The 16362-nt window shown below is 36.3% G+C and overlaps 1 pseudogene; it reads left to right on the forward strand.

Moving 5' to 3' along the window:
• Positions 1 to 14084, forward strand: part of LOC102474909 (cyclin-G1 pseudogene) — a 15990-nt pseudogene extending 1906 nt beyond the window's left edge.
• Positions 14085 to 16362: the final 2278 nt, after the last annotated feature.

A 16362-nucleotide genomic window follows, 5' to 3' on the forward strand; every position in this document is an offset into this window, starting at 1 on the left:
GGAAGGAAGGAAGGAAGGAAGGAAGGAAGGAAGGAAGGAAGGAAGGAAGGACAACAGCAATTCAAACTTGATAGAGAAGAGAAATAAGAAAGACTGCCTGGCGGACATTTCATATAAGCTAGTCAGACATAAGGGATGTGGAGGCAGGGACCCAATGGAGGAAATATGCAGCTTATGCAGAAATGAAGCACAGTGCATCACTGGGGTCTAATGTGAGGTTGAGTCAGAGAAGCTGATGTGAAGAAGACTGGATAGATCAGCAGAGGCCCGATCATGAAATAGCCTGTAAGCTTTTCTGATCATATGACTTACTTGGCTCTGACCTGCATTTGCTATAAATATGTATGTGGGAATTTTTTTATATCTTAATAAATAGTTAAATATTGTCAGTAATTGATACAAAAATATATAAGGAGCAGTAATTAGTAGAAATGAAACATTGGACATGCGGTGTATGCAGTAGTTAGAAACTGGGACTTGGTGTCCAGTTGAATGTGAAAGATTGAGGCCAGACCTTGGTTTTCTGGTCTGGGAAGGTGGGCCTATTATACACCTTTTCAGTATTTGTGAAAAGGCAACGGTATAACAAAGAGATAAATATGCTTTCAAGCTCTGGATCCAGATTTTAGAACGTCATTACTATGCCCTTGGATTGCTTTTAAATATCTGTAAGCTACAGTTTCATGGTCTTTAAGATGGGCATTCTAATAGTTCTTCACATATAGTATGGTTTTGAAAATCAGAAGGAATAATATATGTAGTCTACTTGTTTGCTATGGTCTGGGTGTATCCCCTCCAAAATTCGTAAATTGGAACAGTGTTTGAAGGTGGGGTGTACTGGGCAGTTTAAAGTCAGAGCTCTCATGAATAGATTGATGCTGCAATAAGAAGGGCTTCAGGGAGTGGGTTCACTTCCTTCTGCTCTTCTGTCATGGCAGACAAGTGTCCATTCCTTCTGGAAGTTGTGGTACGTAAAGTGACATTTTGGAAGCAGAGACTGAACCTTCACCAGACATCAAACTTGCTGATGCCTCAATCTGGAACATATTAACCTCCAGAATTATGAGAAATACATTTCTGTTGATTATAAATTATCCAGCCTGTGGCATTATTTTTAGCAGTACAAAAACTAAGGCACTTTTGTGAGATGTAGTTAGAAACAAAATTTAGCTGTTAGTTATTTTTATTCAACCAGAGGCAAAATGCCACTGTTTTGAATAATAGCATCCATAGTCTTTAGAGATTTTAGGTTCAAATGCGTTGAGATATATTTGAAATGCCAATTGTGCATATCGATATGGAGAGAGATAGCTGTCATCTAATTGGCAATAAGTGAGAATTACAGCAGCAGGACCAGTTTAGAAATTGCAGAAAGAGGACTTGTCCTGGAGGAAAAAGGATTATGGTGTGGCCATTTCACATGGAGGATACTTTCTCTTCTCACTCACTCTCTATTTCTCTCTGGTAAGCAGACATGTCCTTTAGGAAAATAAGAAAAAGAAATTATAGGGGGGATATAAATTCAGAGGCAGAAAAACTAGACCCTCAGAATACTAATATTTATGAAACAAAAAAGTCTATCCAAGGCCCAGACACAGAAGTGCAGGTTGTAAGGTGCTGTTGTGGGATACTGGTACATGTTGGAGGCCTCGGTTTGGATCTTTGATTACCTGAACATGGTGATCTTGGATTACCCTGTCTGGAATGCACAAAAGCATGTCCCTGATCCTGGTTGGTTGGGAGGTTAGGAGAAGGATCACAGCATGGTAAGCTTGTTTGAGAGTTATCTCTTTCTCTCATGAAGTGAGTAAACTGTAAAATAAAAGTCCATTGAGTCAGGAGTATAGAAATTATTTTGTCATTTGCCAGATTAATTTTGGTGGATTCAGTATCAGTTTCATGAACATGCATCCTGCATAATCTCAGAGGGCCTTGCTCACAGGAAATTTGGTTTAATATTTATCTTGCTTTATTGCTATGCTGCTATTGTCTAAAATATATCAATGATTTTATCTTGTATACATATTTTATAAATAAAGGGTATTATTTTGCTAAGGATGCTATAACATAATCCCACAAACTGGGTGGCTTACACAACAGTGATGTATTTTTTTTTTTCACAGTTCTAAAGGTTGAAAGTCAAAGATCAAGATGTCTCCTGCTTTGATATCTCCTGAGATCATTCTCCTTGATAAATAAAGGGTATTATTTTGCTAAGGATGCTATAACATAATCCCACAAACTGGGTGGCTTACACAACACTGATGTATTTTTTTTTTCACAGTTCTAAAGGCTGAAAGTCAAAGATCAAGATGTCCCCTGCTTTGATATCTCCTGAGATCGTTCTCCTTGACTTGTAGATGGCTACCTCCTTACTTGCCCTAGTCTTCCTTCTATCCACATAGTATCTCTTTATGTGTCCACATGCTCTGGTTTATAACACTAGTCCTATTAGTTTAGGACTCTCCAAAATTGCCTTGTTTTATCTCAACAATCTCTTTAAAGATCCTATCTCTAAATAACTCCTCTGAGGTACTAGAAGTTAGAATTATAACACATGAATTTGCAGGGAGTATAATTCAGCCCGTAACATGAAATATGTTGAGAAATGGAAAATATTTGTAAGGAGCTGAGAGATGCTACAAAGTAGCATATGCATGCACAAGCTCAGGCTGGGGGCCAACAGACCACATGGGTGCAGAGCAGTTGGCCTACAGTGTGGTGTGCAGGTAGCAAGAGAAACTGAGACTGGGGCATTTCTCAGGGTATGACGGGAGGCAGCAGCTGTGGGTGAGAGAAGCTACTCATTCCAGCAGATGTGGGTTCCTCTGCCTTTGGAGCTCATCTGTAGAGTGATCACACAAATGTTCACTTGGGCCTGAGTGCAAAAACAGATCATAATAAACAGTAACTTGTCAGTTATTACAAAATAAAAGCATTCATAGTAGCTATTAGATTTTGTCAATAAGTTTAAAAACTCTAGTTTTGAAAACTGATCCAACACTGCGAAGGAAACTTCTAAAGGCTTAGAGACAGAAGGTAAATTTAAAGATCAAGTAAAATAGAAAATAATATTATTGTATCATGATGCTTCAAATGAACAAATAACTAAACAAAGAGACAGTTTTAAAATTAATATTTCCCGGTGATCTAAGATACAAAAATAAATGTGTGATGTATGAATCTGACATATATGAAGAATTCTTTATTTTAAGAAAAGTTATTCCATAAGAATCATTGGCTCTAAATGTACTAAAATTCATATTTGGAAATAACGTATCAAGATATATTTGAATATTGTCACTAATTATAAACACTCTTAAAGGCTCCAGTAAAGTTGCAGCAACAGAAAGATCCCTGTCAAATGAAAAGTTATCTAGTATTGTTCCTCATTTTCCATTTGTTAAGAGCAACTGATGTCACTTTAAATGACATGAGTTGAAAATAAAAATGCTAAATAAATTTTGATGAATTCATAAATGAATTTACAGAAAAGCAATCCAGCAAAATAATATGATCAGTCAAGAGATCACATTAATAAAATATGTTTATTTTATTATAAAATTGGTAATAAAATTATTTTTCTTTTCTTTTCTTTAGAGAGAGATTTTTGCTGTAGCGCTTGTGCACTCACCAGAGAGACAGAAGCAGCGATCACACACCAGGAGGGATGGCCATGCAGCAATCCGTTATCCTCCATTCTCCTCTTGGGATTTTGGGCATACTCAGCATAAGTTTAAGCCACCAGGTCCGGGACTTGAATCACGGTCTACTACGTGGGAGTCCAGCAAAGTAACCATTACGCCATCTGCTGGTCCCCTGAAATTATTTTTCAATCATAAGTGTATGTTGTTATTCAAGTATCACTATTATCCTTATTACATTTTATAAATAAAATATTTTAAAATAAAATGCTGTATTTTAGAAACTTCAAAATATTTATTTATTTGTTCCATGAGAAGAAGAGAGATAGAGAAAGACAGATATATAGACAAGCAGGCACCTCTAGCAGGATCTTCACACCATAATCCATCTCCCCCGTGCCCCAATTCTCAGACAGCTGGAATTGTGGGCACACACATGAACACCTGGCAAGCCCGGGAAGGGGATTAGGAATCCAGGACCTTTTCCATATGGGTCCACGTACATTACTGCTGTGCCTCTACCTGGCCCGTATTTTAGTCTCTTTAATAGAGCTCAATAAAAAGTAGAACAATGAGAGCTAGATTTTCATTTCATATTGGTACCTGAAAACTTTGTAATCAACCTTGGCTGGAATAACAGATTTTTCTGAGTTAAAAGAGGAGAGAAAGACACAGAGATAAGGATTATAACTGACTATTTTATTGAATTTCTTTTTATAGCAGGAAGTATAGAAATGGACAAGCAATGAAGCAGAGAAATGGAGACAACAAAACAACGAAGGTGGACAGAGCTATAGGAGTCAAGGGGCAGTGGGAGCAGAGCTACTAGAGCATGTCTGTGATCCAGGGAAGACAGAGCACTTGGAAGACAAAGCAATGATAATAGCAATGTAGTTGATAGAAGGCAAGATATGCAAGGACCCAGATCACAAGTGGGGAACTTGATCGTTTCTCAGAAAAGAGGCTTTCTTTGCTGGACTCCCACGTAGTCGACCGCGGTTCGCATCTCGGACCTGGTGGCTTAAAACTCACGCCAGTCGCGTGTGTGTGTGTGTGCCCAAGATCCCTAGAGGAGAACGGAGGAGAAGGGATTGTGGCGTGGCCATCCCCCCTGGGGGGGTGATTTCTCACTTTCTGTCTCTCTGTGTCTCTTTCTGTCTGGCAAGCACACGTGCCCTATAGCAAAAACCTCTCCAAAAAAAAAAAGAAAAAGAAAAAGAAAAGAGACTTTCTGTGGACTTAGGAGATACACTCAGTAAAAAGTAGCTCCGGAGTCTGAATTCTTTTGGGATCCTGACTCATACTTTACCTGCTAAAGCCTTACTCAGTCTTGAGGAAAAGAATGGTGAAAATTAACCCTCAAATCCTGTCCCTGACAGACAGCAAGCTAGTGATTAAACGTAATATTATTGGGACCAGCAGGTGGCGTAGTGATTAAGGCGCTGGACTCTCAGATGGCCAACCACAGTTCAGGTCCTAGACTTGGAGGCTTAAAAATGATGCTGGGCACGTGTGTCTGCATGCCCAGAATCTCAGGAGGAAAATGGAGAAGAAGGGATTGTGGCATGGTCATCCCCTCTGGGGAGTTGTTTTCTCACTTTCCCTCTCACTGTCTCTCTCTGGTGAGCTCATGCACCCTATAGCAAAAACCAAAATAAATTAAAAAATGAATAACATTATTAAAACTAAATTATTTTAAAAATGGAAAATAACAAGTCTTGGAGAAGATGTGGATGGATTAAAACATTAATATAATGCTGGTGGGGATATAAAGCAGTATAGTCACTGTGAAAAACAACTTAGCAGTTCCTTAAAAAGTTAAACACTCACCATGTGACCAAGAAGTTCCATGTGAATATACCAAACAAAATTGAAAACATGTCTTACACAAATTTGTACATGAAAGTTCACGGTAACATTAATTCATAAGAGCCAAAAAGTAGGACCAACTGATAAATAAATAAATAAAATGTGGCATATCCATATAAAGGAATATGGGAATTCATAGAAAATGTATATTATGAAAAGTCTGTTTTTTTTAAATTTTGTGTACCAAATAAACTTATGTCATTCATTCTATTAAATGACAGATTTGTTGAAATCCTCACATTATTGGCACATAAAAAGGAATTGAGAAGAACCAATAAAATTCTGCAACAAAAAATTAACCCTTAAAACATTATACAAAGTGAATGAAGTTAGATATAAGGGCTCTTATATAATTCTGGCCATATGACATATCCAGAATTCACAAATACATAGTGACAAAAAGTAGATTAGCGTTTGCCAGGGGATGGGGTTGAGATTGAGGGAATTGGGAATAATTTATAATGGACAGAGTCTCCACTTTGAGATGATTTAAAAAAAAACATTTAAGAGCACGAATATAGAAAATTATTTTCACATGAGAATGTATATGGTAATATTTTTCACAAGACTAATATTCATGCAGAAAAAACCATTTTGTGTGTTGCAAAGATGTACAGTGATTTAATGTAAAAAGAAAGAAAATTAAAGGAGAATAAATTCTTAATATTAGATAGCACAAATGATTGCCTAAGTAAATATAATGGAGATCACTGAATTATGCATTTTACTTATTTAATTTTATTTTTAGATTTTTGCCATAGTGCAGGTGTACTCACTGGGGAAAGAGAGAGAGAGATAAAGAGAAATAATGCCTCCCAGAGGGGTGGAGGAATGGCCACACCACAATCCCTTCTCCTACATTCTTCTCTCAGGAGTCTAGACATGTATGCACACGAGTCTGGCATGATTCTCCAGCCACGGGGCCTAGAACTTGAACGGTGGTCAGTCATGTGGGAGTCCAACATTTTAAACAAAATGCCACCTCCTGTGTCTGAATTATTCATTTTTAAAGGTACTTTTTATGGTTTGTGAGTGACATCTTAATTTAAGAATATAAGGCTATGTACTTATAATTAAATAAGTAGTATCAAAAACAAAGAGAATTAACACTTCCACATTTCACAAAAGAGGCATGGAAACACCATTTATTTTCATGGAATGGAAGAGACTAGGCAACAGGCAGGTGACAACAAGTTTGGCAACACATAGGTGACAGAAAGAAGGGCTATGTCTTTCCGAGACAATACATAAATGGCTTCCCTAGAAATCAATGCAGAGCCTCTGTGGATGGGTGTATACTGAAATAAAGAGTTGAGCTCATTTGTTCTTGATAGTTTTGGAATTAGATGGCTAACAGAGAGTACTAAAGACTTACAATAGTTATAGTAGAAAAATAGGCAAGGAAAGTACTAGAAAGTAATATGAATGCAGGATAAATAACATTCATGGTTATAGGACATGGAGTTTATGACAGTTTTCTGACTTGTGTGTTTTTGTTTTGTTTTCTAGCAGGGTCTTGCCATGCAGAGTAAAAAAATAAAATTATCAATTAGAATTCTCTGATTGGATTGTGTTGAGATAACACATGAGAAAGATGACAGATGAAAGTTGCTGTTCAAAATGGGTTAACATGGTTAAAATGATGCATTATAGACTACATATGAAGAGATTAAAAAATAAAAGACATGACTAATTAATTGAGAGAAAAGGCCAAGAGACTGGAATCTAATAAAATCAGAATTGGGTAAAATAAGACTTACGGAGAAAAATTATAAAAACAAACAAACAAAAAATAAAACTTGTAGATTAAAAGTATAACATAGAAGAGACCAGCCGATGGTATAATGGTTATATTGTTGGACTCCCACATGGCCAACAGTGGTTCTAGTCCTAGACCTAGATACGTGAATAACAGCAGGCGCATATCCATGTGAACCCAAAATCCCAATAGGAGACTGGAGAAGAAGGGATTTCAGCTTGGTCATCCACCTTGGGGGGGTCCCTCTGTCTCTCTCTGTCTCTCCAGTGATCTCACATGCCTCTAATCAAAGAAAGTATAACATTGGAGTGTAACATTTTGTTTTAAGGGATTTTTGCTCTAGGGTGAGTGCACTCACTGGAGAGACAGAAAATGAGAAATTACCCCCCATGGGCGATGGCCATACTGCAATCCCTTCGTCTTCATTCTCCTCTTGGTATTTTGGACACACATACAGACATGCATGTGGTATGAGTTTGAAGTTGCTGGGTCCAGAACATGAACTCTGGTCGACTACATGGGAATCCAGTTATATAAACATGCCATCTGCTGGCCCCTAGAATGCAAGATTTTAGATATGAGATGGGTGTCAGAAATGAAAATGTTTGATCAAGTGTAAGAATGGCTAAAGTTAAGGAAAAGAAAGGAAAAACCAAACATTCATATATAATAATTTTGTGCAGCTAAGCTACAAAGAAACATGTAATTATATTTTCTTGAAAAATATCTGGAATTATCTAAAAGTAACAATTACTCTATTTCTCATTTTCTCTATTTTCAATGTCCCTACTTTATCATTAAAGTGTCTTATGAAGAGTTAAAACTACTTAATAGTTTTAATAGATTAGGCTATATCTCTGGTTGACTTTCCTTCCCAAGTAATAAATTGTCAGAAAGTTTGAATTCAATCATAGGTTCAAGAATTAGGAAATATTGGGCCAGTAGGCCTGGTGGTTAAGAGAGCTGGGTCTGGAACCAGCAGATGGTGTAATGGTTACTTCACTGGACTCCCAAGTAGTTGGCAGTGGTTTGAGTCCTGGACTCAGAGACTTAAAATCAAAGCTGGGTGCATGTGCATGCATGACCAAGATCCCAAGAGGAGAATGGAGAAGAGATTGTGATGTGTCCATCTCCCCTGCGGAGTGATTTCTTGCTTTCTGTCTGTCTTTCTCTGTCTTTCTGGTGAGGGCACACACCATAACATAATACCTCAAAGAGAGAGAGAGCAAGAGAGCTTGGTCCAACATGGCCAACAATGTGAACTGAATCCTGGCCCCAACAGCTTGAAAAACAGGCAGAGCATGCTTGTGTACCCAAATCCCCACAGGATGGAGAGATGGAGGGGAAGGAACTGTGGTTTAACTATGCCTTAATAGGTGGTACTCTCAGCCCCTCCCTTTGCCTATCTCTAGCAAGCACATGAATCCTCCAGCAATTGAAAAAAAAAAAAATGGAAAATACTTACTAACCATAGAGTTAACCATAGAATTAAATTCTAAGGCAAATAGGAGGCATGTTATAAGACACATTAAAGGGAAGAAATATAGCAAACTTCAGTTTTATACTGGATGTTAATTGGACTATATCTCCTGAATTATATCATTCATTTCAGGAAGGTCATAGAGAGGATTTATTTAAATACTGAATTCCAAGTCAGCCCCATAGAGCAGTATAGAAACTTGTTAGAAAAAAAAAAAAAAATCAAGGGACCAGCAGTTAGCATAATGGCTATGTCGCTAGACTCCCATGTAGTCGACTGTAGTTTGAGTCCCAGACCCAGTGGCTTAAACTCATGCTGGGTTCATGTGTGTGCATGCCCAAGATCCCAGGAGGAGAATGGAGGAGGAGGGATTGCAGTGTGGCCATCCTCCCTGGGGGGGTGATTTCTGGCTTTCTATCTCTCTGTCTCTGTCTGTCTTTCTGGTAAGAGCATGCGCCCTATAGCAAACACCTCTTAAAAAAAAAAAAAGGAAGAAAAAAATATGGGATTGCAAGAAATGGGAACATAAGGAAAATAAGGAATTCAAGTTTAATAGCAATGTTCCAGACTTTAAATATTACTGGTTGAAATTTTTAAATTAGAGAAAATTGACCAAATGATGAAACAGCCTGACTTGGTATAAACTTGGTTGCATTTTCCTGAAAGAAGAAAATGAACCATTAGAGAATCATCCCTCTAACGTAGACAGGTGGCAGCAGGACATTTTACTCAGGATATTAGGATATTTTATCCAGAAGCTAAATAAAGATGCTATCTTTAGGAGCATACAGCAATATAATTGGTTCTCATTAGGTTGTTAGACTTTGAATGGAAGCTTCAGTTTAAGAATTTTCTGTGACTGTTCTGCAGCTGTAACAAATCTTGAGAAAAGAGAAAAAAAAAATAAAAAAACCTTTCCTTAGAAGCAGTTTTACAGACCCTAATCAACTCTACCGGAAAAAGTAGACACTATGTCCCAGAACTGAAAGCTCTAGATCAAAATAGATAAGGGAAGCTATGTCACAGACCGAACCATAAATACAGTAATGAGGTGGCCATAAATATGGACTCAAAGGGGAAAGGAAATTAAAAGATTCTGAGTATGCTGGATGGAGAACTAAAGTTCCTGCAATAAGACCTTTTATTAGGAATGTCTATAACATAAATTTTGAAAATTGGCAAAAGGAAGCAATGTTGCAAATGTCACTTTGGGAAAAGAAGTGAAAAAAGATACCCTTCCCCCCACACATATACACCCACTACAGGTAGTAATTGTATCATGAAAAAATTGACTTCTTGATGGGAAATCGAGTTTTCATTTAAGTGGCTCTGGTCATCTGGCACAGACTGGCTTTTTGGCAAGCTAAAATCCAATACTTCCTTGATAAACTGCCTTTGCTCAGATAAAACTGTGTCTGTTTTGGTCTTTTACAACAGCAAGTCATGATTTTGGGGGTTCATTTTTTGTTTTGTTTTGTTTTGACAGACATAACTACATTAAGTCCTCAATACTAGCATGTTTTCTAAATCTGATGTAGGCAAAGTTGATGCTATGATAATGTTTATATTTAGTTTGCTATTTAAATTCTAAACAATGAAAAATATAAGATCATTTAAATCCTGACTTCCGAAATCAAGTATTTTCACATTTGTGGAAGACATATACAGTTGTCTTAAGTAACCAGCATCTCAATCACATTATAGGTAAAAATGAATAGAAGAAGGAATGCAGAGGAATATCTAGGTTTTCAATTTCACCAATAGTTAAAAAAAATCAGATCAAGAATTTAACTTTGTTCATGGATGCTCTGGGTTTTGTATAAATTTGGGCATTAGATACCAGAGAATTAGTTCTTTGGACTTTATGGTAACATAAAAATTTTAAATGATAGGAGCTTTATGTGCAGATTTATGACATTTCTTTGTTAATAGCGGTAGTGAGTCACTTAAGGATGAGGATATATATAGTCTGAAAAATGCCTCACTGGACAATATTTTCCTTGTGCAAACATTTTAGAGTATGCTTATACAAACCCAGATGATATAACATACTACACAGTCTACATGCTGTAGCCTATACGCTTCTATGGTTCATTGTTGATCAAAACATTGTTATGTAGTTCATGACTTCATATTATTTCAATGTTTTTTTGAGTTCCCTTGTCTTTTTGCATGTGTTCCTAAACAGTATGTTAGCTATGTATCTAGACATAATCTGAAGTAAGAAATACAACATAAAATACATTTTTGGCTTAATATTAATGAAATAGATGTACTTATTTGATGAGAGTCAGCCATCTGCAGCCAAAAGATCACTATCCACAAGTTGTCCCAAAGTAAAAGACCTGGTAGTTGTTTTCTTTCATGTAGAGATGCCCATTAGCATCTCATTTCTGGGCATTATCTGCCATTCTACATACTCTTATCTAAGACAGCAAGAAGTCTTTGAATCTGATTTAGAGGAATACGCTGGGCCAACTCAGAAATATCATTCCTCCTCTTTGTCTTAACAGTGACTTTCTTGAAGGAGGTATAGAATTTGGTATATTTTGTTCATTAATGACAGGAAAGTTTTAGATAGGACTCAGCTCACATTTGACAAGTAAACCCTCCTTTTGCAATACTGCAGTGATCAGAAGAATAATTCTATATTCAATTAGGAGAGTAATTCTATCTCAGTTGGCAGTTAGCATTATAGATTCAACTTATCCACCAATATGTAACATTCTTTAATATGGACATTATAAATAATAAATGTAATAAAGGTTTCTTATCTGTGTTACTCCTTTATATCAATTGCTGAATTGATTCAAAAATGGAATTGGTTGGGACTAGCAGATAGCGTAATGGCTATGTTGCTAGACTCCCATGTAGTCGACCATGGTTCGAGTCCCGGACCCGGTGGCTTAAACTCACACCAGGCACATGTGTGTGCGTTCCCAAGATCCCCAGAGGAGAATGGAGGAGAAGGGATTGTGGCGTGGCTGTCCTCCTGAGGGGTGATTTCTTGCTTTCTGTCTCTCTGTCTCTGTCTTTCCGGCGAGCGCACGCACCCTATAGCAAAAACCTCTCAAAAAAGAAAAACAAAATAGAATTGGATTTGCTCAAATCTCTCTTAAATTATTAAATAAATATATTGTTTTTAAATTTCCCTAGTACTTTTTGATGTGTGAAGTTTTTTTGTATTTAATATTCTATCTTTGTTTTATTGATGTACTATGTTCTTTCATTTAAATGTGATCCTCCTGAGGGGTGATTTCTTGCTTTCTGTCTCTCTGTCTCTGTCTTTCCGGCAAGCGCACGCACCCTATAGCAAAAACCTCTCAAAAAAGAAAAACAAAATAGAATTGGATTTGCTCAAATCTCTCTTAAATTATTAAATAAATATATTGTTTTTAAATTTCCCTAGTACTTTTTGATGTCTGAATTTTTTGGTATTTAATCTTTGTTTTATTGATGTACTGTGTTCTTTCATTTAAATGTGATGGAATTAAATTTCCCTAGTACTTTTTGATGTCTGAAGTTTTTTTGTATTTAATATTCTATCTTTGTTTTATTGATGTACTATGTTCTTTCATTTAAATGTGATGGAGTGTTTTTTTTCCCCCTAACATTTTCTTTGGCTCCAAGAGTTTTTGTTTTCTCTTCTGATTTTTCCTTTTTATTTGTCTTAGCCACTGACTTTTATAATAGAAGCTTTCTTGAGATTCGTGGTAACTCTTAGTTCTCTGTGTTTAAAAATGGTGCACTCAAAACTGGAAAAATAGGTGCTGCTTTAATACATGTGAGCTTCATTATGTAATTACTGGATAGTAATCAACATTTCTGATAAAGAGCCTTAGATGCTTGTCTCTGTAGTTTCTTTTTCCTCTAGAATTAATTATTTTTTTAAATGTCAGTCCTCTATTTTTTTTTCTTTTGTTTTATTAACCCGAATGCCAGCTCTTAGGAGTGTAAATGGAATGGAATATGTTTTACCATTTACTATGCAGGCTGAGAGTCATAAGTGAGAATAGTGCCTGAACTCTGCATTAGTTGTTCTATTGTCTCCAATTTCAGAGATTTTGTGATTCATTCTTTCACGAGTCTTTTCCTCCCATTGTCTTCTGGTGTAGTAAATGTATCACAGCATGGCTAGGTGGGTAAAGGGAAGAATCTAACTCCTCTTTACTCACATGTTTAATAACTACAGCTTTTTTGCTAGTGCTTTCTCCCCCACCCCCTTCATTTCACTTGTCTTCAGCTTTCCTTGGGGGATTCTTTGTCTTGTTCATGAGTCTTTAAGTTGTGAAGTGAAAACCTGTGTGCATCTTGTCTCAGAAAATTAACTTACATTTTTCTCTGCTCTGTCAAGAGAATCACCATGAAATGGACTTCATTTTGTTTTTTAAATAATTGCATGTGAATCTGCTATGAGCTTCTCTTCCATTCTCCATCTTTGTTACCACTTTCAAAATACTCAAATGTATATTTCAAGAGTGAAAAGAGAGACCTTTGGTTCCGAGCTGACTCTGGTTAGGGCAGTTCATCTCGGTGCTGCAGAGAATGCTAGACTGGATGGCTCCCACTCCCAGGGCCACTCCCCTCACACCTCTAAGTCCCTTTACCTTCCATGCCTTTTGGTGCTAATATTGTGGGTTGAGATAAGAGCAGGCCCCTGGAATGGTGGTTAACACTGAGGAGATGCAGTCACCATCAACGTACAGCAGTTGCTGTCAAGGAATAGCCCAAGCACCTCGAATATTGCTTCTATTTGGCTATAAAATCAATACATGATGAGAAGAATAGACCACTGACAACTGACTTGATCCAAATTTGTCAATATAGGTTCACGATTTCAGATCTGATGAGCATGGACAAGACTGTATTGGAGAAGGTATATTGGAAAGTTAAAGCTACTACTGTCTTTCAGTTTCTGCAACTCTATTAATTCACTCATTCAGGAGAACACGTTACTCGAAAGAAGAAGTATCTTTACTTTTGAAAGACTAGAAGCTCGACTTAAGACATGTCACTACAGCGTCACATTTTCTAAAGCACAGCCTTCTGTACTGGCACTGTCTATTATTGCATTGGTGACCCAAGCACAGATGTGTGTGGAATTAATGGAAGAATAGAATGTCTTCAGAAACATTCCCAGAAAAATGGCCAGGATTTGACCTTAGGGCAAGAACTCATATCAAAGTGTGTAACTAAATATTCATCAAACAAGTGTTCTAAATGCAATGTTCAGAAGTTGAAATGGATACTTTCTGGGCATACCACATGGCAACTGAAGCATAATTACCACAAAATAACTCACATTTTAACAATTCCTGAAATGACTTCTTAAATCAGTAGATTTGGTTCATTGTTGTTCTCCATAAATAGAAAGTTGCCTAAGGGTATAATTTTCTTTCACAATTGAAGGATTAAGATATTATCTTTAAAATAAACAAAATGGAGTTGCAATAGCAAAGGGGAAAATGACTTCACTGATCCAGTGGGCCAATATTTGAAGGCATTTACTATATGTAAGGTGCAGCACCCTGCGTAAGGAGCAATCCAACCTCTGATAAGTATATTAGCCATTTCAATAAATCACCAGATTAGAAAACAACATCCTCCTTAATAACCTACATATTAAAAATAGTTTTAAAATAATATATTTTAAAATTATACATTATTTTGCTATATGTAGATCCAAGCTATGATTCATTTAAAGTTATACAAGCCCTAGTAGGACAAGAAAACTGGAAACTTGAACCATACATGAACTTGACTTACAAGTAAAATGAACATGGATATTGTACTGAAAGTATGATTTTTTTTTTGAGAGATTTTTGCTTTAGGGCACGTGCGCTCGCCAGAAAGACAGAGAGACAGAGAGACAGAAAGAGAGAAATCACCCCCTAGGGGAGATGGTCACCCCACAATCTCTTCTCCTCTATTCTCCTCTTGGGATCTTGGGAATGCACGCACATGTACCTGGCGTGAGGTTTAAGACACCAGGTCCAGGACTCGAACTGCAGTCAACTACGTGGGAGTCCAGCGACATAGCTATTACACTAGCTGCTGGTCCTGAAAGTAAGATATTTTAGATGGACTCTACATTGAGTGTCCATAAACTGTAAGCAACTGTCTGGAAACTGAGACATCAACACTATAGTTATATATTATTGCTGTAACAGTTGAACTATTGGAAAGTATGTATTTGTATTTAAAAAATTAAAACTGGTCACTGCATATATAATATGCATTCTTGACATCTAAATTTCTTAACTCACAGTGATTCGTCTTTTTCTACTTCAGACCAAATGCTGACATTTAACACGTCTATATATGATTATGAGTATTTGATATGAATAGTTCACTTTTAGCAGTAGTATTCAGGCAGATTTCTGATAAGTTTTTTTTTTATTGTTTATTTAAGTAGATTAATGCAGTAACAAAAAACTTCTCTGAAGCTTTCCTCCTCAACCTTCAACTATGGATTTTAGCATTGTGATATATTTAAGTTATGAAACTTCAAAGCAGCACAGTTAGATTTGCATGATGTTCCTAGACTTGAGGAAATTGCTTGATTAATAATGCTGTAGTGGAATTATATGTAAGTTTGAATTCATCTATGAGGCAACCAAATTAAAGCTAAAACCATAAATGTCAAACCTAATGACAAGCCTTGGAAAGTAAATTGTGAATCTTCATTTCTAACATTGATATAACTTTCCATATTGGATCAATATGCTGTATCTAGGTGGTATCAAAAATTATAACCTACTTAATTTAAATATTAAAATTTAAATGATAAGCTTTACATCAAAACCAGCATCTCACAAATGCACTTAGAAAGCATATTAAGCGTAATGGGCAGTATAGATGGGATTTTGGCATCTGTAATGCAAGTAATAGATAACCCAGAAACATGTACTTTATTGATACGTGGGGATTATATTTAGATTTGAAGACATTTTATATAAAGAAAAAGTACGGTCCTAATACATTAGGTATATTCATTAGGTTAACTTTAATATTTTTCTTTTGTAGAAAATAGGTGATGTTTGTCCCCTTAATAAAAAAATATACAAAATCTGCTGCCTCAATTTAATTTCATTCAGCATATTAGTTTTCAAAATAAATGTTCACTCTGAAAATGCTATGTATCCTGTTAAAATAAGTAGAGTCTAGATTTAACTTCCAAAGTTTTTACTAAGCACTGCCATTGCTTCTAATTTAGAATTCTGTTTAAAAGAAAATAATATACTTTCACAAATGTCGCTACTATGTCAAAACAAAAGTTAAAGCAAAGTAAGTGGGCATCTTCATAGTTGGGAGGTCATTGCCATTGTGTTCAGCATTCTCCACTTCAGTTGGTGAATGTGAGGCCATTACAGTGTTGTACAAAGTTACTCAATACAGCATGTATCCTGAGGCCATTCAGAATAGCTCAAACCAATTTTTACATGTTATTAATAAGCAAGCACTGAAAAATGAACCAAAGAACAATATAGCTTAACTTTTGTAAACTGTGTTTTATGGATAACTTTTTAGTTTTCCCAAAAGATAGATATATTTCAATATTTTGAATACATCAGTGTTAATTCTGAGTTCGTAAAGATAACCTAACCAAT

This window comes from Tupaia chinensis, unplaced genomic scaffold, assembly GCF_000334495.1.
Source record: "Tupaia chinensis unplaced genomic scaffold, TupChi_1.0 Scaffold000157_1, whole genome shotgun sequence".
Taxonomy (NCBI): Eukaryota; Metazoa; Chordata; class Mammalia; order Scandentia; family Tupaiidae; genus Tupaia; species Tupaia belangeri.